At 45.7% G+C, this 22,399-nt stretch overlaps 1 non-coding gene and 1 pseudogene across 1 annotated transcript; both read right to left on the bottom strand.

Annotated features, from left to right (window-relative positions):
* Positions 1-14,185: 14,185 nt before the first annotated feature.
* On the bottom strand, positions 14,186-14,324 carry LOC127337286 (small nucleolar RNA Z247). Its single transcript, XR_007873701.1, has one exon. It is a non-coding gene; the product is annotated as a small nucleolar RNA Z247 (small nucleolar RNA).
* Positions 14,325-15,216: 892 nt separating this feature from the next.
* Positions 15,217-18,075, bottom strand: LOC127330809 (uncharacterized; annotated as a pseudogene).
* Between the last annotated feature and the right edge of the window lie 4,324 nt (positions 18,076-22,399).

Below are 22,399 nucleotides of genomic sequence, written 5' to 3'. Positions count from 1 at the left end.
GATGACATGTGGGACCGACTTGCCAATGCGTCGTCATCGTTTCAAAGGGGCAGGGATCAAAAGAAAAAGGCAAATAGCCGAGAAATTAGGGGAAAAAATAAATCCAACAAAGGAAACTTTTATTGTTCATAGAGGATGACATGCGGGACCCATGAGCCACAGCCTTCCTCAACGTTTCAAAGTCGGCATGAGATTGAAAGAAAAAGGCAAGTGACATAATATCAGGAGCCAAAAATAATCCAAGAAAAGAAACTTTATTGTACATAGAGGATGACATGCGGGTCCCATTTTGTAGCAGCGGTCTCAACGCTTCCAAGGCGGCACAGGACCGCAAGAAAAATGAAGTAGCCAGAAATCAGGGTGTGAAAAAAATCCAAGAAAAGAAAGATTTCAATTGGGCTGTATCTCGACATCTGGGCCTTCGAACTATCCTGCTGGGCCTTTTGACTCGTACAATTTCAGCCCACTCCAAAACAGGAAAGGTCGGATTTTTCTCAAAAAAAAAACAGGAAAGTCCTATGCTTCGCAAAAACAAAAAACAAGGAGATTCAACATATAAGTTTGTTTATGTAGATATAAAGATTTAATTTATCCATTTGCAATAGCTCAGAGCGAAATACAACGTTTATTGTCTGCAAAATAAAATATCACATGTTTCTTGTACGGGAGGGTGACATCGGGGACCCATGAGCCAGCGGCGTCGTCAACGTTTCAAAGGCGGCGAGGGGACCGAAAATAAAAAAAGCCAAAAATCAGTTGGTAAAAAAATACAAGAAAAGAAAACATTTATCGTTACGAGAGGATGACATGCGGGACCCATGAGGCAGCGGCATCCTCAACGTTTCAAAGTCGGCATGAGATCGAAAGAAAAAGCCAAGTGACATAATATCAGGAGCCAAAAATAATCCAAGAAAAGAAACTTTATTGTACATAGAGGATGACATGCGGGTCCCATTTTGTAGCAGCGGTCTCAACGTTTCCAAGGCGGAACAGGACCAAAAGAAAAATGAGGCAGCAGCATTCTCAACAATTCCAAGGCGGCAGGGGATCAAAAGAAAAAAAGGAAATAGCCAGAAATTTATTAGGGGTCAAAAATAAATCCACCAAAGGAAACTTTTATTGTTCATAGAGGATGACATGTGGGACCGACCTGCCAACAGCGTCCTCATCGTTTCAAAGGGGGCAGGAGATCAAAAGAAAAAGGCAAATAGCCAGAAATTAGGGGTCAAAAATAACTCCAAGAAAGGAAACTTTTATTGTTCGTAGAGGATGACATGCGGGACCCATGAGCCTGCAGGTTCCTCAACGTTTCAAACGTGGCATGAGATCGAAAGAAAAAGGCAAGTGACCAAATATCAGGAGCCAAAAATAATTCAAGATTTATTGTACATAGAGGATGACATCTGGGTCCCATTTTGCCAGCGGTCTCAATGTTTGTAATGCGGCTTGAGATCAAAAGAAAAAGAAAGTAGCTAGTAATTAGGGGTGAAAAAATCCAAGAAAAGAAAGTTGATGGACATAGAGGATGACATGCGGGTCCCATGACCCAACAGCTAACTAAACGTATCAAAGCGCGCCGGCGAGCAAAATAAAAAAGGCAAGCCAAATATCAGAGGGTGAAAAAAAATCCATCAAAGGAAACTTTGAGAGCACCTAGAGGATGACATGCGGGTCCCATGAGCCGGCGAGTTCCTCAACGTTTCAAACGTGGCATGAGATCGAAAGAAAAAGGCAAGTGAAAAAATATGAGGAGCCAAAAATAATTCAAGAAAAGAAACTTTTATAGCACATAGAGGATGACATGCGGGTCCCATGAGCCAACAGGTTCCTCAACGTTTCAAACGTGGCATGAGATCGAAAGAAAAAGGCAAGTGACCAAATATGAGGAGCCAAAAATAATTCAAGAAAAGAAAGTTTTATAGTACATAGAGGATGACATGCGGGTCCCATTTAGCAAAACAGCGGTATCACCGTTTGAGAGGCGGCGGGGGTTCAAAAGAAAAAGAAATTGCCAAAAATCGTAGGGTGAAAAAAACCAAGAAAATGAACTTTTATAGCACATAGAGGATGACATGCGGGTCCCATGAGCCTGCAGGTTCCTCAACGTTTCAAACGTGGCATGAGATCGAAAGAAAAAGGCAAGTGCCCAAATATGAGGTGCCAAAAAAAACTCCAAGAAAAGAAAGTTGATTGCTCATAGAGGATGACATGCGGGTCCCATTTAGCTGCAGCGGTCTCACTGTTTGAGAGGCGGCAGGGGATCGAAAGAAAAAGGCAAGTGAACGAATATGAGGTGCCAAAAATAATCCAAGAAAAGAAAGTTTTATAGTACATAGAGGATGACATGCGGGTCCCATTTAGCAGCAGCGGTATCACCGTTTGAGAGGCGGCAGGGGATCAAAAGAAAAAGGCAAGTGCCCAAATATGAGGTGCCAAAAAAAAATCCAAGAAAAGAAAGTTTTATAGTACATAGAGGATGACATGCGGGTCCCATTTAGCAGCAGCGGTATCACCGTTTGAGAGGCGGCAGGGGATCGAAAAAAAAAGGCAAGTGACCAAATATGAGGTGCCAAAAAAAATCCAAGAAAAGAAAGTTTTATAGTACATAGAGGATGACATGCGGGTCCCATTTAGCAGCAGCGGTATCACCGTTTGAGAGGCGGCAGGGGATCGAAAAAAAAAGGCAAGTGACCAAATATGAGGTGCCAAAAAAAACTCCAAGAAAAGAAAGTTGATTGCACATAGAGGATGACATGCGGGTCCCATTTAGCAGCAGCGGTCTCAACGTTTCCAAGGCGGCAAGTTATCAAAAGAACATGGATTTACCCTTCAATCAGGGGGTCAAAAAAAATCCAAGAATAGAAAGAATTTTGGTTCATAGAGGATGACATGCGGGACCCATGATCCTGCATCGTAAACGGCTCGATCGGAGAACGTTTGAACGAGATGGCGCGATCGAGAAAAAAAACAATGCCAGAGAGGCTGCCATCTGGGCCCTACATCCCTCGGCGATGCGGATTTGCGTTGACTCGGCCGGCGAACCCGAGATTTCGAGATGCACCACGTCCCGGGCCACCATACGCGACGTTTTGGCCGCTTTCGTCGGGCTAGGTGGCCTCAAAAACGAGAAAAAAAAAGTTTTGACATGCACCACGGAGGGACCCAAAATCGTCGGCCATGGTACACCAGCAACCACGGCGCGACTTCAACTTCGTCGGCCATGGCAACTTTTCTTGTAGTGACCTATGCCATTTGTGTCCACCATAACTACCCACTACGTGGTATTTCCTGCCATTCCAAGTAAATACTTCATGTGCTACCTTTAAACAATTCAAAATTTATCATTCCTTATTTGTGTCAATGTTTTATAGCTCATGAGGAAGTATGTGGTGTTTATCTTTCAATCTTGTTGGGCAACTTTCACCAATAGACTAGTGGCTTCATCCACTTATCCAATAATTTTGCACAAAGAGCTGGCAACGGGGTTCCCAGCCCCAATTAATTAACTTTCATAATTTTACAAATAGACACTCCTCCACGGTATGTGATTGTTGGAAGGCACCCGAGGATTCGGTTAGCCATGGCTTGAGAAAGCAAAGGTGGGGAGGAGTGTCAACTAAATAAAACTAAAATGAAAAGGCACTCCTTCACGGTATGAGATTGTTGGCAGGCACCCGAGGATTCAGTTAGCCATGGTTTGTGAAAGCAAAGGTTGGAAGGAGTGCCAACCAAAAAAATAAAACTTTATGGGAGCCGCTCTTTGAGAGTCTGTCTGGCAAGAGGGTTAGAGTACCCGCTACCATTCGTTGACAATAACAAAACCTCTCAAAACTTTACTTTTATACTCTATATGATTTAAAAAATTTGAAGAAGCTCTAGCACATGATTTAATCCCTGCTTCCCTCTGCGAAGGGCCTGTCTTTTACTTTATGTTGAGTTGGTAAACCTATTTCCCTCCATCTTAAGCAAGCATTTGAGTTGTTGTGATCAAACCATCTATATTGTGATCTATTTCATCATGTCTTTTACTCTTCCTTGTTTAGTACAAGTTTTATCTGAATGAATATAGCTTTGAAAGCTATCGATGATTGTGAGGAGACTATTATGATTGAGTATGCAAGTTGTGCCATATAAGCTTTAACATAATCTGTTAATTATTCTCTGACCAAGAACGAAGTTTGCCATCACCAATTATGATCTCTTATGCACCTTTATTTGTGATTACCTTCTACTTGTTTCAAGACGAATTATATGAGGAAGTTGTTCACTAGAATGTCTTGTGTGAATGAATATGATGCTTATTGTCCGTATTTTATTTATCGACTCTTCACTCCATAAACATGTGGTCCTGTTTAGAGTTCGGTTAAGCAGGGACAAGCGAAGTCTAAGCTTGGGGGGAGTTGATACGTCCATTTTGCATCACTATTTTATATCATAATTTACTGTTATTCATTGATATATTTCATATTTAGAGGTAATACTTATGTTATTTCATCTATTTTGCATGTTTCATGATTTTTGGAGGATCGCGCTTAGGGTCGGGATTCTTTGGAAAAAGCGTCGTCAGAATGCAATATTTCAGAAGATCAACAATTGACGGAATTTATATGAAAAATCCTATTTTTCCAGAAGACGAAGGGAGCCAAAAGGGGGAGCCAAGGAGGGCCGCCATGGGCCCCCCTCACAGGTCGGCGCGGGCCCTGCCCTGGCAGCGCCGCCATGTAGGGAGGGGGCCCACAGCCCCCTCTGGCCTCCTCTCCTTTGCGTACTTCTTCATCCCGAAAACCTAAGCTCCAGAGGATAGTCGCGAGGAGTCACAGCCGCCTCTGCGGGGCGGAAAACACCAGAGAGAAAAGAGCTCTCCGGCAGGCTGAAATCTGCCGGGGAAATTCCCTCCCGGAGGGGGAAATCGACGCCATCGTCACCGACATCGAGCTGGACATCATCTCCATCACCATCGTCATCATCTCCATCATCATCACCGCCATCTCCACCGCTGCACCTCGTCACCGCTGTAACAATTAGGGTTGGATCTTGATTGTTTGATAGGGGAAACTCTCCCGGTATTGATTTCTACTTGTTATTGATGCTATTGAGTGAAACCATTGAACCAAGGTTTATGTTCAGATTGTTATTCATCATCATATCACCTCTGATCATGTTCCATATGATGTCTCGTGAGTAGTTCGTTTAGTTCTTGAGGACATGGGTGAAGTCTAAATGTTAGTAGTGAATTATGTTGGGTAATATTCAATGTTATGATATTTAAGTTGTGGTGTTATTCTTCTAGTGGTGTCATGTGAACGTCGACTACATGATACTTCACCTTTATGGGCCTAGGGGAATACATCTTGTACTCGTTTGCCAATTGCGGGGTTGCCGGAGTGACAGAAACCTAAACCCCCGTTGGTATATCGATGCAGGAGGGATAGCAGGATCTCAGAGTTTAAGGCTGTGGTTAGATTTATCTTAATTACTTTCTTGTAGTTGCGGATGCTTGCAAGGGGTATAATCACAAGTATGTATTAGTCCTAGGAAGGGCGGTGCATTAGCATAGGTTCATCCACACAACACTTATCAAAACAATGAAGATTAATCAGCTATATGAAGCGAAAGCACTAGACTAAATTCCCGTGCGTCCTCAAGAACGTTTGGTCATTATAAGTAAACAAACCGGCTTGTCCTTTGTGCTAAAAAGGATTGGGCCACTCGCTGCAATTATTTCTCTCGCACTTTACTTACTCGTACTTTATTCATCTGCTACACTAAAACCCCCTGAATACTTGTCTGTGAGCATTTACAGTGAATCCTTCATCGAAACTGCTTGTCAACACCTTCTAGTATTTTCGATAAGTAAGAATGTCGATCCCAACGAGGAGCAGAAGGTGTTGACAAGCAGTTTCGATGAAGGATTCACTGTAAATGCTCACAGACAAGTATTCAGGGGGTTTTAGTGTAGCAGATGAATAAAGTACGAGTAAGTAAAGTGCGAGAGAAATAATTGCAGCGAGTGGCCCAATCCTTTTTAGCACAAAGGACAAGCCGGTTTGTTTACTTATAATGACCAAACGTTCTTGAGGACACACGGGAATTTAGTCTGAGTGCTTTAAACTCATATAGCTGATTAATCTTCATTGTTTTGATAAGTGTTGTGTGGGTGAACCTATGCTAATGCACCGCCCTTCCTAGGACTAATACATACTTGTGATTATACCCCTTGCAAGCATCTGCAACTACAAGAAAGTAATTAAGATAAATCTAACCACAGCCTTAAACTCTGAGATCCTGCTATCCCTCCTGCATCGATATACCAACGGGGGTTTAGGTTTCTGTCACTCCGGCAACCCCGCAATTGGCAAACGAGTACAAGATGTATTCCCCCAGGCCCATAAAGGTGAAGTATCATGTAGTCGACGTTCACATGACACCACTAGAAGAATAACACCACAACTTAAATATCATAACATTGAATATTACCCAACATAATTCACTACTAACATTTAGACTTCACCCATGTCCTCAAGAACTAAACGAACTACTCACGAGACATCATATGGAACATGATCAGAGGTGATATGATGATGAATAACAATCTGAACATAAACCTTGGTTCAATGGTTTCACTCAATAGCATCAATAACAAGTAGAAATCAATACCGGGAGAGTTTCCCCTATCAAACAATCAAGATCCAACCCTAATTGTTACAGCGGTGACGAGGTGCAGCGGTGGAGATGGCGGTGATGATGATGGAGATGATGACGATGGTGATGGAGATGATGTCCAACTCAATGTCGGTAACGATGGCGTTGATTTCCCCCTCCGGGAGGGAATTTCCCCGGCAGATTTCAGCCTGCCGGAGAGCTCTTTTCTCTCTGGTGTTTTCCGCCCCGCAGAGGCGGCTGTGACTCCTCGCGACTATCCTCTGGAGCTTAGGTTTTCGGGACGAAGAAGTACGCGAAGGAGAGGGGGCCAGAGGGGGTTGTGGGCCCCCTCCCCACATGGCGGCGCGACCAGGGCAGGGCCCGCGCCGACCTGTGAGGGGGGCCCATGGCGGCCCTCCTCGGCTCCCTCTTTTGGCTCCCTTCGTCTTCTGGAAAAATAGGATTTTTCATATAAATTCCGTCAATTGTTGATCTTCCGAAATATTGCATTCTGACGGCGCTTTTTCCAGCAGAATCCTGACTCCGGTGCGCGATCCTCCAAAAATCATGAAACATGCAAAATAGATGAAATAACATAATTATTACCTCTAAATATGAAATATATCAATGAATAACAGTAAATTATGATATAAAATAGTGATGCAAAATGGACGTATCAATGCGCATGCCGTCTTTTCCTTCGGCCTCGCCACCGGCAAGTACGCCATGGGATCAAGTGAGCTCCTAGGCACGGCTCCAGTTGCGACTTCAGCTGAGGATGATGACACTTAGGAGTCTAACACGGTCATCCTCGATGGGCCACCTGACAAGGCTGCTGACGCGCCTGATAGGGCGAACGCCGACAAGAGGAAGGGAGGTGCCTTCGCCGACGACGAGCTGGTGGCCTTCACCAACATGAGTTTTGCTGTGAAGGACGTCACACAGGCCATCCGGGACAAAAATCCCATAGACATGCACCATCAGCTGTACCAGACGGTCATGGATATGGTTGGCTTCACCGAAGAGGATCTCATGGCGGTGCTGGGCCACCTCGTCGACCACAAGGCCTAGGGTTCCAGCTTTGTGGGCTTGAACGACCCAGACCGCATCCTTTGGCTAAGGAACTACCTTGCCAAGTACCATTACAACCTGTAGTGGTGCCCTTGAGGGCGTGGGTGAGGAGATGCATGCATGGAGGTGATGAACTTGATGATGATTATGTACATTTCGGTTGTAGCTAGGGATGAAAGACTTCAGATGGCCCCCTTTTGTAACTATGATGCGGTGGTATATACTAACCCCTCATGTGATGGTTAACTGCGGTGTTAGGATAACACCCACTTTTGTTGTGGTGGTAGGATAACACCATAGTAGTGTAGGATCAACTTGTGATCCACTTTTGCAATGATCATGCAAGCCCCTGTTAGGTAGTTTATCATTTGTTGTCAATATTTGTGTTGTTCTCTTATGACTTTGTTTGTAGTTGTGTTGCTCTGTTATGAATTGGTTCAGGGTTGTGATCGTACATCGTTACATGCCACTGTCAACACAAAACATCTAAATAAACAAGGTAAATTACAGTAGAAAGTTGTAGGCCAAGCAAAGTTTTGAGGTAAAAATAATATGAATGGCATGTATGAGTAAAAGAAGTTGTAGACAATTTTGGCTAATTCTTGATGCCAAACATATTATCGAAGTAATTGGCTACTTGCAATTGTTGACAAAGCAAGAGGACAAGCCTTTTCAAATGGGAACTATGAGAGATATCGGCTTGCTTATATAAATACCATATTACCTTATCTTCTCTTTCTAAGGTTGTGGAATTTATTCATCACTATCACTGCATATTAGAGCCTCGTTGTGTGTGCCAACTGAACCATAGCAAATACTCCTCCTATCAACAATTCATTGATCATCGTCCATTCTTTGGTTTCTGCGTTGTTTTGTTTCAAAAGAATAAATATGAAATGCAAGAAAATAACTCAAGATTTGTCCTTCCACCATTGTACCACACATTAACAAAATCAACTACGCAGCCTGAGTAAGCTATGAACTTATATGGACGCTGTAAGTTGCATGACAAATCAATCATAGATACATGTCATATATTAAGGGTCATGAATATCACAACTTCCTATGAATTTCAAACCTTCCCATGCAACTAAAATTTCCCCATTTCATCCCAGACCAACGTACCATGCCATGAATTTTTTAGGACTGTAACTGTTCCCGACCCTCGCATTGATCCTCCAGGGCCGACTCGGTGGAACCCTAATCACTGCCGCTAGGTCCCCCCACCTCAAAATTGCGGAACTCACCATCCTTCTAATCTCCTGCTTGTCATTAGGACGGCCATTAGTGTACACACTACTTCTTGTTATGCTGCTCCCATGTCCTCCTAATCCAATCAAGCCTCTGGCTAGGAGTAGCTTCCTCCCCCAAACAAGTGAATACATCACAATATTCATGTATAATAAACAGATTTGTGGCATAGAAATACTCATCACTCCCATGCTTAGCTCCATCCCGAATTATTGAAGTCACCATCCTTCTAATCTCCTTCCTGTCATTAGGACGACCAGGAGATGTCATGGAATTTCTACTCTTTTCATCCTCATCCATCTTCCTACTCTTCTCATCGTCCTTATGTTTCTCCTTCTTTTCAAACAAGTTGATCAAACGGTCCAATCTAGAGGAGCGCTCAACACCAACCCTTGGTGTAGTTGATGGACTAGGTGTATATGGGTATCCTCTCTTCTTTCTACTCCTGAGATGCAATCAGGGGCGGAGCTAGAAAAAAATGACCTGGTGCACTACAACAGGCTAGGTGCAAAAATAAGAAAAAATGACCTCGTTTAGCTTGATTTCAGTGTGAAATCATCATCCCTGGTGCACTTATATTGAGCTAACCTGGTGCACACTGCCATTTCTTTAACATAATCAGTTGAAAAAATATTTTCACCATGGTGCATGTGCACCATGCAACGCATATGTAGCTCCGCCCATGGTGTAACATGTGTATCATCTTCACCCTCGCAACCTGAAACATCAACATCTTCAATGTTGACTGTAGGCTGAGAAGCTTGAACCTTTGATGATGGAGGAACCCTAGCAAGCACATTGGTCACTACATTCTTGTCAAATATTTCCCTCAAGTCCTCATCTTGTAGTGATTCTCAGTATGTTGCATGTGATGGCACCAGGATTACCTAGAATGATCGTTTATTGCATAAACATAAGGCTGAACGTAAAGATGTATCATGACAAACCTATGAGAATATGTAGATTGGTTTTGGTTTCGGCTGTGCCTCTAGGGCTGCCGCATGATCTCATATATATAGCCACATGGCATAACAACAGAATACAGTTTATACAATCTTAACAACCGAACAGCCTCGGTGTTTATCTATCTATACCGAACACAATCAGTATCTATCTCTAACTATTTCGTAGAGTACAAGAACCAGATATATAACAGAACCTTCTAGAGTACAACTCGTTTAACACGCCCCCTCAAACACAGCTCATCAGATTGAGATGACGTTTGAACACTTCGAGTTGCTTTACCGGTAGGGGCTTTGTAAACCCGTCTGCTACCTGGTCTCCAGAAGGAATAAACCGCACATCCAATAACCTGTTCGCCACACGTTCCCGAACAAAATGAAAGTCTACCTCGATGTGCTTGGTTCTAGCATGAAAGATCGGATTGGCAGCTAGATAGGTCGCTCCAAGATTGTCACACCATAGACACGCTACCTTGGGCTGTGGTACTCCAATTTCTCTAAGAATGGACTGTACCCAAATAACCTCTGCCGTTGCATTAGCCAATGACTTATATTCTGCCTCCGTGCTAGAGCGAGAAACTGTCGCTTGCTTTCGTGCACTCCATGAAATCAAATTTGGACCAAAGAAGACAGCAAACCCTCCTGTGGAGCGACGATCATCAGGGCACCCGGCCCAATCCGCATCGGAGAATGCACTCACAAGCAACGAAGATGACCGCCGAATCTGCATACCAAGATTCATGGTATACTTCAGATATCTGATAATCCTTTTCACAGCCGCCCAATGCACACTAGTTGGCGCATGCAAAAATTGGCACACCTTATTTACCGAATAAGAAATATCTGGCCGTGTCATTGTGAGATATTGGAGAGCTCCAACCACACTTCTGTATTTAGTAATATCTTCAAGCTGTAACAGTGTTCCTTCATGTGCAGAAATTTTATCTGATGAAGACATAGGTGATGTAACTGCCTTGCAATTGCTCATCCCAACACGTTTGAGCAAATCTGCTGTATACCTCCCTTGCGAAAGAGTTATGCCATCACTTGCCTTCTTCACCTCTATGCCCAAGAAATAGTGCAAATCACCTAAATCCTTTAGAGCAAAGTCATCCCTTAATTGTTTCAGAAGTGCATCAACAGCTGAAGGAACTGAACTGGCCACTATTATGTCATCAACATAGACAAGAATAAACATAGTGACTTCAGGCCTGGCAAGGAAAAATAATGACGTGTCTGCCTTGGAAGGAGTAAAACCAAGATGCTGAAGCTTAGTGCTCAACCTAGCATACCATGCCCTTGGAGCTTGCTTGAGGCCATATAGTGCCTTATCAAGTTTGCAAATCAAACCTTCTCCTTTTTCAAAACCAGGTGGCTGCCTCATGTAAACCTCTTCCTCCAGAACGCCGTGCAAGAACACATTCTGTACATCAAGCTGTCGTAGTGCCCATCCTCTAGATACTGCAATGGACAGCACAAGCCGAATTGTAGCAATCTTCACCACGGGACTAAATGTGTCCTCGTAGTCAATTCCGTAACGCTGCTTGAAGCCTTTCGCCACCAGCCTTGCCTTATAGCGATCAATCGTGCCATCTGATCTCCTTTTGATCTTGTAAACCCACTTACAATCAATTATATTTTTCCCTTGCTTTGCCGGCACAAGATGCCATGTATTATTCCTCATAAGGGCCGAGTATTCTTCATGCATGGCCTTCTTCCAATTTGAATGCTCAAAAGCTTCTGCAGTATTCTTAGGTTCACCAGTTTCACAAAGATTAGCATACCGAATCATGCCATCAAGTAGTTTTACCGGTTTTTGAATCTTGTTCTGCAGTCTGGTCACAGGCCGACGCACAGGCTGAAGCGGCACAGAGGATCCAGGCGGTACGGACTCCTGGGTCGAGACAAAATCTTCCGCAGAGCCTGCATGTGCTGACGGAGCGGACGGGGATCCCGTGTGCGCTGCGGAGTCGTGTGGCGCGGACGCGGCCGAAGAGGAAGCCGCAGAAGATCCACTCCCTGCGCCTGGAGAGGACCCAGGGTCGGTAGTGTGGGCAGTCGCGTCACCCGACCGTGCCGTGGCCCGCGTGGCGTCTGACTGCGTGGATCCCGAGGGGGATCCTGTCGAGGATCTGGCAGGGGAATCAACATCCACGCAGTCAGACGCCACGCGGGCCACGGCACGGTCGGGTGACGCGACTGCCCACACTACCGACCCTGGGTCCTCTCCAGGCGCAGGGAGTGGATCTTCTGCGGCTTCCTCTTCGGCCGCGTCCGCGCCACACGACTCCGCAGCGCACACGGGATCCCCGTCCGCTCCGTCAGCACATGCAGGCTCTGCGGAAGATTTTGTCTCGACCCAGGAGTCCGTACCGCCTGGATCCTCTGTGCCGCTCCAGGTGCTCCTGCTCCGTGTACCCCATCCTGTGTACCAGAAAAATCTCCAGAAGCAGAATTAGCAGGATTAGCAGCCAAAAGATCATCTATTAATTCTCCCCCTTGATCAAAACGTGTAGGAGGAAGGAGATGGGTGGGCAGAAGCGAGATTTCTGCACGTAGTCGTGCGCCAGCATTTGGGTTTAATTCAGCAAACGGAAAAACGTGTTCGTCAAAAATCACGTCACGTGAGATATAGATGCGACCACTTGAAATTTCTAGACACTTGTATCCTTTGTGTAGGTTACTGTAACCCAAAAAGGCACATCGAACAGAACGAAATTGGAGTTTATGGGAGTTGTATGGTCGCAAATTGGGCCAACATGCACATCCAAACGTGCGAAGAAAGGAGTATTCTGGTTTTCTCTTGAATAGACGTTCTAGTGGTGTGTCATGGTTGATTACTTTGCTGGGAACACGATTGATAAGAAAAGTGGCAGTAAGGAAGGCTTCATCCCAAAATTTCAAAGGCATACTAGCATGAGCTAAAAGAGACAAGCCTACTTCCACGATGTGACGATGTTTTCGCTCGGCGGAGCCATTTTGTTGGTGAGCATGTGGGCAGGAAACATGATGTTCTATCCCTATGCGTTGGAAGAATTGATTAAGTTTGTGATACTCCCCTCCCCAATCTGACTGGAGAGCAATGATCTTTTTATCAAAGAGACGTTCAACATGATTTTGGAAGTCATGAAAACGAGCAAAAACATCTGATTTATTTTTGAGAAGATAGATCCATGTAAACTTGCTATAATCATCAACGAAGCTTACATAATACTTGTACCCTCCAAATGAAGTACAAGCATGACCCCACACATCGGAGAAAATGAGCTCTAAGGGAGCACTTGACACACTACTAGACTTTGGATAGGGGAGTTGATGACTCTTCCCCTTTTGACACGCATCACAAACAAAATCTGATGAATTATCCTTTGAAGAAGGAAGTTTATTTTGGCTAAGGACTCGCTGAACAATCTCATACGAGGGATGCCCTAATCGACTATGCCACCGAGCGGTCGATGGTTTATTGACTCCAAAAGCTTGCTTTGTCGAGGAAGAAACGCTCGACGAAAAAGGATAGAGACCTCCACGACATCTACCTTGAAGAATGGTTTTTCTCGTGCCCTGCTCCTTGACAAAGAAATTATAGGGGTGAATTTCGACAAAGGCATCGTTATCACATGCTAATTTGTGGGCAGAAACAAGGCTTTTTGATGCTTGAGGAGAATGAAGAATATTCTTTAATTGAAGATGTTTTTCACAAGGGGTACGAATAATAGCATGACCAATGTGACTGATATCCATACCTGATCCATTTGCAGCGTGGATCTGCTCGTGGCCGTGGTACCTGTCACGCACGGTGAGCTTCTCTAGCTCCCCGGTGACGTGGTCGGTGGCGCCCGTGTCGAGATACCAGTTGGTATCAATCCCGTAGGCAGATACCGAGCCTGATCCGGCCGGCTTTTCTTCACCATTGTAGTCCTTGTTGAAGCGCTTCCAGCACTTGATCGCCGTGTGCCCGTACTTGCCGCACACCTGGCACTGAGGACGAGGATTGCCGTTGGCGTCGAACGGTTGCTGGCTGTTGGGGCGCGCAGAGTTGTTGTTGAAGTTGCCGCCCCCATTGCCACCACCGCGTCCACCATCGCCGCGTCCACGGCCGCCACCGCGACCGCCGCCACGATAGCCTGAGCGGCCACCACCGCGTGAAGCCAGGTTGACGGAGGAGACGCCGCCCGCGCCTCCTGGAGGTCCGCCACCACCGTAGCTGAAGGAGCCAGCACCTGCTCCAGGCGCCCCGCCGTTCTGGACGTCGAGGCGAGTCTCGAAATTCAGCAGATGAGCATAGAGCTCAGAGAGGGAGACCGTGTCAGCCCTCGTGGTCATGGACGTGACGAGCGGATTCCACTCCGCGTCAAGCCCGGCAAGGATGTATGCCGCCAGGTCGTCGTCGTCCATCTTCTTCCCGGCGGACACCATGGCGTCGCCGAGGCTCCTCATGCGCGCGAAGTACTCCGAGACGCGCATCTCCCGCTTCTGGGTGCTCGCAAGCTGCATACGGATCTGCATGACCTGCGCTCGTGACTGCGACGAGTACATTGCGGTGAGTGCCGCCCACACCTCGGATGAGTGTTCCAGGGACGACACTTGGATCAGGACTCCTCTCGTGAGAGAAGACAGGAGGAATCCAAGGACCTGCTGGTCCTGGGCTACCCACGCGGCATACGCAGGGTTGGGGACGACCTGCGTCTCCTTCGCGCCCTTCTCGTTCTCGACTTCAACGTCGATCACCTCAGACGGCATCTTTGCTCTGCCATCGAGGAAGCCAGTCAGCTGGCGCTCCCGCAGAGGCGGCATCACCTGCGCCTTCCATAGCGGGAAGTTATCCCCACCGAGCTTCTCCGTCACCGAGCCAGATTGTGGTGCAGAGATCGGGGCAGGGGCTGTCGATGAAGAGCTTGACATGGTGGAGGAAGAAAGCTCTGATACCATATGAGAATATGTAGATTGGTTTTGGTTTCGGCTGTGCCTCTAGGGCTGCCGCATGATCTCATATATATAGCCACATGGCATAACAACAGAATACAGTTTATACAATCTTAACAACCGAACAGCCTCGGTGTTTATCTATCTATACCGAACACAATCAGTATCTATCTCTAACTATTTCGTAGAGTACAAGAACCAGATATATAACAGAACCTTCTAGAGTACAACTCGTTTAACAAAACCTAGGTGAACTAAAAAAAAACAGGGCCTAATTTAACATGCAAATTGTAGGATTGAAATTGAGAGGTGCTAGATTAGGGATTTAGAGTAATCCAGTTACATCAAGTAAATTACAAATCTAGCAAGAGGGGGAAACAGGGGCATTCCCCCTTCTCCAAAAATAGAGAGTGAGAAATTGAGCATACCAGTTGATCAAGGTGGGTACGTACTTGAAAATAAATATACAAAAAGAGCAACAGTCCTAGGTTTTGGCAGTTTATGGACCGTACAGGAATGACATCCAGCACTTTTACATGACTCTAGTATGGACTGATAATCCAGGTGCCTCAGTCCCCACGTTGATTTGCTCATGTGGTGGAGGAGCAATTCCTTGATCGCCAACATTATTGTTGTCCCGGGGACTGACAACATCAGTACCAGTACGACAACACGAAAATGCCAGCATTATATGGATCAGCACGTAGGCCAGCACGGCGATGATCAGCGCCACAACATAGACCGAGGTCTTCCACCCCCTGCTGGAGCCGCCTGCATATGCCCCCAGGAGGGCGAGCAGATCGAGGAAAATGACCGTCTTCATTACCTTGAGAGACAACTCATTGCCATTCCGCCATTGCGGCAGCAGCAGGACGATGACGACAATGGAGGCCACGAAGGAGGTGGAGTTGCAGTAGAAGAAAGCAAGGTACTGGGACCTCCTGTTGTCATGCAAGATCGGATTGCCTGCACTGTACCAGTCGCTGTTGCTCTGCCAAGTTCCCCCAGGTGGACTCAGACCAGCCTGGTAGGTGACACTCGCCACAAGGATCCCTAGAATCATAAGGTATTTGCGCTCAGCGTGCTTCTTCTTCCCTTGGAGGTCGCCATTCAGTGGCTTCGGATCACCGACGTGGGTGCTTCCATTTCTGTCCTTCTCACTATAGAGGACCACTCCAGCTATTACAAGCATGACCACCACCACCAAGACGAAGACGTAGATGGATGTTCTGAGATGTTGTGTGCTTCCGGCAGCATAGGCCCCCATGAGAGCAAACATGCCCGCCCCGGAGCAAATAGAGAGCGCATAGCTTCTTATGGCGGGCCTGTATAGATGTGGGTTGACGAGTAGTATGATGAGGGCGATGGACAACATGAAGCTCACCGAGTTGCAGTAGAAGAATGCGGTGTAGCGGTGGGGGAGAGTTGTACAAGAGGACCGGGTCACCTGCATCTGCACGGTCACCATCGTCCTGCAGCCGGAAGCCGCCCGGAGGAGTCAAGCCGGCTTGGTAAGTGATGGTGGCGGCGAGGACCGCGAAGAGGAGCAGCCGCTTGCGCCTCTTCTCAACCACCTCCTTCTCCGGGCCGGTCATGGTGTCGGTTTTGTCCAGGGTGAAGAATACGACATGGATCACCACGTAGACCAGCACGGCACCCGCCAAGGCCATGGCGTAGATGGAGCTGCTGACGTCCCGGCAGCTGCCAGCGGCATAGGCACCGATGAGGCCAAACAAGTCCAGTATCATAGCCGCCTCCAGCACGTGGGTCTGGAGAAGAGGCTTGCTGTGGACCAAGATGATGGCGACCAAGGATGCCACGAAGGCGATGGAGTTGGAGTAGAAGAACACCTTGAATCGCCCAGGGTTCGTGGTCAGCAGGATCGGGTCGCCGGCCATGTGGCCGTCTGCATTCTCTGGCCAAACGCCGCCCGGCGGGCTCAGCCCCGCTTGGTAAGTGATGGTTGCTGCAAGAGTGGCGCGCAATAGAACAAGGGAGCTGGCCTTGTCCACTTCCACTGTCTTGCTAGTAATTGCATAGAAAGGAACATAGGTTAGTCGCAACAAACGGGAATGTGCATGGTGAATAGGAGGAGGAAGAAGAAGAAGGTGTAGTTAAACCTGTCATTACTCCCTGCCCCTGGAGGTTGACTTGTTATTATTGGCAAAATTACTGGCGGAGAACCGGGGGATATTGTTTTGGAGGTTTTGTTGGGAAAGCATCTTGTCTTTGCGGCTTCGATCCAACCTTTAACAACTGCAACTTGGAGGAATATAATGAATATCAGGACGGCACCAACCAGGCTGGAGACATACACGGTGGTGTCCGTCTCCCTGCAGCTGCCGGCGGTGTACGCGCCGACGAGGCTGATCAGCGCGACGGTGATGCAGCCGTAGGCCTCATTGGCAAGAGCCTTCTTGTCCAGTAGCAGCACGATGATTAGTATCGACGCGACGAACGCAGCGGTGTTGAAGCACAGGAACACCGTCAGGCGGGCGCCGTGGCCATCCTTGAGGATCGCGTGGCCGGGGGGGTGGCCGCTCCCGGCGTCCCAGAAGCCACCCGGTGTGCTCATCCCGGCCACGTAGGTGACGCTCACCGCAAACGTCGCGAGCAGCATCAAGACCTTCCGGAGCCGTTTATCAACGTTAGTGCCGCTGCTGGACCTGGAGTAGACTTGCAGTTTCTGACATACCGAAAACGAGGCCGGCGCCATCTGAACGACGAGGCAGACCAATAAGACACCCACTAGCACCAAGGTGTAGATGGTGGTGGTCTTGTCCCGGCAGGTGCCGGCGGCGTAGGCCCCCATGACGCTCACCAGGTCCAACACCATGACCGCCTGCAATGGCTTAATGCTCCTCATGTGGTTACCTTTCCTCTCGTGCAGGAGGGTGAGCAGGTGGACGAGGACGATGACCACGAGAGAGGAGGCGAAGGCGGTGGCGTTGCAGTAGTAGAACACCAGGTACCGGCCGTTGTTGGTGGTCCGGAATTCCGGATGATTGAGTCGCCGGCGACGTGGCCGGCCGCGTCATCCGTTTCCTGCCAGACGCCGCCTGGCGGGGTGAACCCTGCCGCGTATGTCACCGTTGCTACCAGCGTTGCCAGGAGCAGGATATACTTGCTCAGGTCCAGCATGAGCTCGTCGCTCCTGATGTCTTCTGTCGGTGTAGCGATCTCATCATTTTGGGTGTAGTGGCGGGCTGCTCGCTGATGTGGCGCCATTTGCACAGCAAACATATGTATGGTGCATTTCAGACTCCCGATCATGTCTCAAATATATAGCTCATCCGGCATGTGCGTTCGTTATCTCGTTAGCATGATAACATGGAAAAAACGTCATCATTACGTAAAGATGAATTATTTCATGTATAGCGACGACCCTGGAAAGAGATAATTAACAAATTGAGTAAATTAGTAGGAATTCCGTAGAACCAACGATATGGCAGGCAATAGAAAGACACCCATGTGAAGGTGAAGCATGTGGTAAAAAGTCAACGTATTCTTTAACTTGTAATTTTAGACTTCAAAAAATTCTGAAAAAATATTGGTACACAGCATGTGTACGAAATCTAAAACTTAAATAGGCAATTTGTTACCTGTAGAAAAAAATAAAAACTGTACATTTTCCCATGTAAGTTTCAAAAAAATTAACTTTACATAAAATATATGTTTTAAAAATTGAAACTTACTCTGCGCAGAATTAAATAGATGGCAGATCGCTACGGCCCTAGTCGCATGCAGCCACCCTCTTGGCTAACGTATTGAGTTTCGGTGTTCCGAACTAACAGGAACCGAAACCAATTTCACCAAAACCAAGCTAATTGTGAGAAACTGAATTTGTAATAATTAATTTGGCTTTTACTGTCAGTTAACCGAAACAACCAAAACTAATTTCGGTTGGTAATTGTCAGAAACCGAATTTGTAATAACGAATTTGATTTTTACTATCAGTTAACCGAAATAACTGAGATATAGACGATAGAGAGCAGAACAACCGTCGAGGCGTCCAGCCCTTCACTACCGCGAGTACGTGTATGTCTGTATGGAAGAGACAAACATCATCCATTCATGTATCCTTCCAGAGGAATGTTAAATGCATAGTTTAACATCAAGATAAAACTATAAATCACTTCTTCTTCCCAATACAAGTTTTGTATTGATCAGTCATCCAACTGGCTACTGTCTTGTCTCCACCATGGAGTGCTGTGATTATTTTTGGAAATTGATTACATGGCATAGACCACAAATATAGAATTTAGGCTAGCGCTTACTGTCATTGGTCCTTGTGGTTATTTATAAAGGGCGTGGTAAATTCTGTGTAGTTAGATAATGTTATCAAATCTCAGTTGCAACCGGCTTAAAGAGCGAAAGTTAAGCATATGATAAACATCGGAAAAAGAATTTTTTTCAATTGTAACAACAAGAAGGAACAATTATTGGGGAGGATAATCTTATGGTTTATATCACCGAATTCTATAAAAAATTATTTGGGGCACCGGTTCCAAGTAATATTTCTTTAGTGGAAGAGGTGGTGCATGACATTCCACAGATTTCACCGGATGAAAATGAGATTTTAATAATTCCTTTTACTGAAGAGGAGGTCTTTGAGGCAATCTCACAGATGGAACATAATAAAGCTCCCGGACCTGATGGATTTCCGGCGGAGTTTATCAAAAAAATTGGGAAATAATAAAGTTTGACTTAATGGCGCTTTTTAATCAGTTGAGTGGAGGGGATTTGCCCCTTTACAAACTTAATTTTGGCGTATTACTTTACTACCCAAGAAAGAGGATGTGGTACAAATACAACAATATAGATCTATTTGCCTCTTAAATGTATGTTTCAAAATATTTACTAAGGCAGGAATAAATCGAATAACGGGGATTGCCCCAAAGGTTATCAAACCAACACAAACAACCTTTATGCCGGGTCGAAAAATATTAGAAGGGGTAGTCATTCTTCATGAAACGATTCATGAGCTACAAAGTAAGAAATTAGATGGGGTGTTGTTTAAGATTGATTTCGAAAAAGCGTATGATAAAGTTAAGTGGTCCTTTTTACAACAAACTTTGAGAATGAAAGGTTTTGCCACAGAATGGTGTAAATTAGTTCAGCAGTTCGTGCAAGGGGGGAGTGTTGGAGTGAAGGTAAATGATGATGCTGGTCATTTTTCAAACGAAGAAAGGGTTGCGACAAGGGGACCCTTTATCCCCAATGTTTTTCAATATTGTAGTTGATATGCTTGCCATATTAATTGAACGAGCAAAAGATGATGGTCAAGTTGGGGGGCTTATTCCTCATCTTGTTGAGGGTGGCCTCTCTATATTACAGTATGCCGATGATACAATCCTTTTTTTTTTGGAACATGACCTCCTCAAAGCTTTAAATATGAAGTTAATTTTATGTATCTTTGAAGAACTTTCGGGACTTATAATTAATTTTCACAAAATTGAGCTTTTATGTTTTGGTAAGGCAAAGGATGATGTGGATTAGTATAAGCAGATTTTTGGATGTGATGTTGGATCCCTTCCCTTTAGATACTTGGGCATTCCTATACAATACAGAAAACTCAGGAACTCTGATTGGTACTCGGTTCAGACAAGGTTTGAAAATAAATTGGGTTGCTGGAAAGGAAAATTACTATCTTATGGAGATAGACTTGTCCTTATTAATTCAGTTTTAACCAGCTTACCTATGTTCATGTTATCCTTTCTAGAGATACCATTTGGGGTAAGGAAACAAATGGATTTCTATAGATCTAGATTTTTCTGGCAGTCTGAAGAAAATAAGAGGAAATATAGGCTCACAAAATGAAATATTGTTTGTCGGCCCAAAGATCGAGGAGGCTGAGGTATTGAGGTACTCTAACTCAAGAACAAATGTTTATTGAGGAAATGGCTCTTTAAGCTGCTTAATGAGGACGGAGTGTGATACGTCCAATTTGCATCACTATTTTATATCATAATTTGCTGTTATTCATTGATATATTTCATATTTAGAGATGATACTTATGTTATTTCATCTATTTTGCATGTTTCATGATTATTTGGGGATCGCGCACCGGAGCCAGGATTCTGCTGGAAAAAGCACCGTCAGGATGCAATATTTCGGAAGATCAGCAGTTGACGGAAATTATATGAAAAATCCTATTTTTCCAGAAGACGAAGGGAGCCAGAAGGGGGAGCCGAGGGGACCCGAGGTGGGCCCACCTCATAGGCCGGCGCGGCCCAAGGCCTGGCTGCGCCGCCCTGTCCGGAGGGGGCCCACAACCCTCTCTCGCCTCCTTTTCTTCGCGTACGCCTTCGTCCCGAAAACCTAAGCCACAGAGGATAGTCGCGAAGAGTCACAGCCGCCTCTGCGGGGCGGAGAACACCAGAGAGAAAAGAGCTCTTCGGCAGGCTGAGATCTGCCGGGGAAATTCCCTCCCGGAGGGGGAAATCGACGCCATCGTCACCGTCATCGAGCTGGACATCATCTCCATATCATCACCATCATCATCATCATCACCGCCATCTCCACCGCTGCACACCGTTACCGCTGTAACAATTTGGGTTTGATCTTGATTGTTTGATAGGGGAAACTCTCCCGGTGTTGATTTCCACTTGTTATTGATGCTATTGAGTGAAACCATTGAACCAAGGTTTATGTTCAGATTGTTATTCATTATCATATCACCTCTGATCATGTTCCATATGATGTCTCGTGAGTAGTTCGTTTAGTTCTTGAGGACATGGGTGAAGTCTAAATGTTAGTAGTGAATCATGGTTGAGTAGTATTCAATGTTATGATATTTAAGTTGTGGTGTTATTCTTCTAGTGGTGTCGTGTGAACGTCGACTACACGACACTTCACCTTTATGGGCCTAGGGGAATGGATCTTGTACTCGTTTGCCAATTGCGGGGTTGCCGGAGTGACAGAAACCTGAGCCCCCGTTGGTATATCGATGCAGGAGGGATCGCAGGATCTCAGAGTTTAAGGCTGTGGTTAGATTTATCTTAATTACTTTCTTGTATTTGCGGATGCTTGCAAGGGGTATAATCACAAGTATGTATTAGTCCTAGGAAGGGCAGTACATTAGCATAGGTTCACCCACACAATACTTATCAAAACAATGAAGATTAATCAGCTGTATGAAGCGAAAGCACTAGACTAAAATCCCGTGTGTCCTCAAGAACGTTTGGTCATTATAAGTAAACAAACCGGCTTGTCCTTTGTGCTAAAAAAGATTGGGCCACTCGCTGCAATTGTTACTCTCGCACTTTACTTACTCGTACTTTATTCATCTGTTACATCAAAACCCCCTGAATACTTGTCTGTGAGCATTTACAGTGAATCCTTCATCGAAACTGCTTGTCAACACCTTCTGCTCCTCGTTGGGATCGACATTCTTACTTATCGAAGATACTACGATACACCCCCTATACTTGTGGGTCATCAAGACTATTTTCTGGCGCCGTTGCCGGGGAGTGAAGCGCTATTGGTAAGTGGAATTGGTAAGGGAAATTTCTACTGTTTGTGCTGATTTTATTTCTGCCTGCTGCTAT

This window comes from Lolium perenne, chromosome 2 (genome assembly GCF_019359855.2).
Source record: "Lolium perenne isolate Kyuss_39 chromosome 2, Kyuss_2.0, whole genome shotgun sequence".
Taxonomy (NCBI): Eukaryota; Viridiplantae; Streptophyta; class Magnoliopsida; order Poales; family Poaceae; genus Lolium; species Lolium perenne.
This window is presented reverse-complemented; position numbering and strand designations above follow the sequence as displayed.